Below are 3,019 nucleotides of genomic sequence, written 5' to 3'. Positions count from 1 at the left end.
ATTAGTAATAATAGTAAAAGTCTTAACTTAAAAAAAAAAAGAAAAATGAGAGAAAAATGTAAGTTTTATATCACAAAACAAGGATCACTACCAATTGAATAAAATGAACTTCAATTCCTCTTTAGTTTCTTGTCTTAAAAAAACCAATACAAATTACCCCCAAAACTGCTCTTTATGACTCTAAGGAATTGTGTGTGTACCAAATGACATCATTATTGTGTTGTTATTCATCTTTCTCAGAATATTAATTCAGTAAATTTATGATTCTGTTTTTATTAAAGGTATACATCTTCAAAGTTCAAAAAGTCAAGAATCTACGAATCTTATTAATGGAAATTAGTAGTCCCTTGCTCCAGCCATCATCCACCCCAACTTCTTTTCTCCACAGCCCTCAGCTGTTAACAGTTTTGCTTCCTCTATTATATACATTACTACTTCTTAATATGTTGAGTTAGAAATTACTTATGGCCTAAATATGAAAGACAAGCATTTTAAATTTTTACATTTCCCATCCCTCCTATACACATCTTTTTTAGCTTTTTTATGATTTTGAAAATAATTTTTATTGTAATTATCAGTTGGATTTTTATACTAATTTACATTATCTTGACAGTGGAAATTTTCTTCCATCTGAGCCACATGTTGGCCTGTACTCTGTCTTTTTTTAAACAATGTTCTGTTTCCACTGGGTTTCATTTCTCATTAAAATAAATGCATAGCAGATGGTAACTACATTTATTGTTGCAAGCATTTAGTAGTGCATCTAAGTGTCACATTACTATGTTGGTCACCTAAAACTAATATAATATTGTATGTCAATTGTATGTCAATTGTTAAAAATTGCATAATGTAAAAATTCAATATTCTTTGTTCAGGTAACCTCCCAAAGTGCAGGTATGCCCTCAGTAGACTCAAATACATTTGGCAAACTCTCCCTTTTTTGTTCTCTTTTTCCTCAGCTCTAACAGTTTCTGATTTTTTTTCCTTCCAGCCTTATTAGAATTCATTGCTTTCAAGGCCTGATGCACAACTTACCTTGTATTGATTGAAATGCTTCTTTACAATATGGCAACATGGAGATTCATTTTACCTTTCTCCTATTCCCAAGTGTGGATAGTTTGAGGATATTTAATTTTCTGCACATTGCAGTGCTCTTTTTTAAGAAAACAATCCCCAAATTATGAATGCACATGTATAAACATAGAATTAGGAACAAATATGAGATTTATTTAGGATGAAGACAATAATAACCAGTCACACATTTAATTAAGCTATTAAAATCATAAAGTCCAGAAAATAAAATTTGCATTAACTATGTGATATAATTCTCTAATACTCTCTTTCCTTAAAAATTTTAATTGCATTTTTGATAATGTTGCCATAGGTTTTTTTTTAGTAGACTATTTTAAAGTGTACAGTTTAGTGGTGTTTAGTCCATCCACACTGTTCTACAACCACCACTCATATTAAGTTCCAAACATTGCTCACTCAAAAGAAAGATCTACCCATTTAGCAGTCATTTCCCATCTCTTCTCTCCTGAGACCCTGACAAATACCAATCTGTCTTCTATCCCTGTGGATTTACCAATTTTGGAAATTTCATGTAAGTGAAATCATACCATGTGTGACTTCTTATGTTTGGCTTCTTTCGCTTAGGATCATGATATCAGGGTTCATCCATATTGAAGCATGTATTAATACTTCATTGGTTGGATAATATTCCATTATGAATATATACCACATTTTCTGTATCCATCCATCAATGGACATTTGAGTTGTCCCACTTTATTTTTTGGCTATTGCAAATAATGATGTTATAAACAATATTATACAAGCATTTGCAAACCTCCTTTCAGTTATTTGGGTCAATACCTAGAAATGGTGTTATAGAATCATGGAAATTTTATGTTTAGCTTTTTTTTTAATGGATCTCTGGAACTTTCCACAGTGGCTAGGTCATTTTACATTCCCCCTAATAATGTACTGGGTTTCAAATTTCTCTATAGCCACATCTGCCATAATTGAAGTGTAATTCACTATGGTTTTATTTTATTTTATTTTATTTTATTTTATTTTATTTTATTTATTTATTTATTTTTTTAGGGGGAGCAGAGGCAGCTGCCTTTATTAGGGGCCACGGGCCAGCGCCTTTAGTCAAAGGCCAGGCACTTGATCTTCATGTCACCATCAGCTGCCAGGTAGCTGATAGCCTCCAGGTTGAGGCGGTTGGGGAACTTGAAAGTGTATCCATCTGGCAGCTTGATAGTCAAGTCCACCTGGTCGAAGGAGATGCACACCTCTGTGACAGTCCCGGGCTGGAAGGGGAAGGCGGACTCTCGATGCTCCTCGCCCCAGGCCCCGCCTTGCACAGGGGCCATGCTAATCTTCTCTGTATCGTTCCAATTTTAGTATATGTGCTGCCGAAGCGAGCACATTCACTATGGTTTTAATATGCATTTTTATGATAACTAATGATGTGTAACATCATTGCATGTCCTAGTTGGCCATTTGGAGAAATGTCTGTTCAAATCCTTGGCACATTTTAAAATTGGGTTACTTGTGATTGTTTTCACGTTTTTATTGTGGCTGATTTGTAACAGTCTTTATATAGTCTGGATACTAGAATCTTATCAGATATGTGATTTGAAAATATCTTTTCCAGATTTTCTCTGTAGTCATTGTAACCTATTTGAAAATTAATTGGCCATAGATGTATGGGATTCTTCTAGACTGAACAATTCCATGCATTTTTTTCCATAAAGAACTGAGAGTTCTTTTCAATTCAAGTGTCTTTTATTTATGTATTTTTGTCTAACCCTTCTGGCTAGAACTTCAAGAACAATGAAGAATAGCAGTTGGGTAACTGGACATCCTTGTCATGTTCCTAATGTTTAGGGGAGAGTGACATTAGCTGTGGGGTTCTCATGAACATTTGTTAGCAGTTAAGAAGTTCCTTTCTACTCTGAGTTTGCTGTATTTTATCATGAAAGGGTTTTGAATTTTGTCAAAGGTTGACTTT

General features: G+C 33.8%; 1 pseudogene; it reads right to left on the bottom strand.

Moving 5' to 3' along the window:
* Positions 1-2,361: 2,361 nt before the first annotated feature.
* LOC140596030 (U6 spliceosomal RNA) lies at positions 2,362-2,433 on the bottom strand (annotated as a pseudogene).
* Positions 2,434-3,019: the final 586 nt, after the last annotated feature.

Source organism: Vulpes vulpes, chromosome 16 (assembly GCF_048418805.1).
Source record: "Vulpes vulpes isolate BD-2025 chromosome 16, VulVul3, whole genome shotgun sequence".
In the NCBI taxonomy this organism is placed as follows: domain Eukaryota; kingdom Metazoa; phylum Chordata; class Mammalia; order Carnivora; family Canidae; genus Vulpes; species Vulpes vulpes.
Note: the sequence above shows the minus strand (reverse complement) of the source record. Positions and strands in the feature narration are given on the sequence as shown.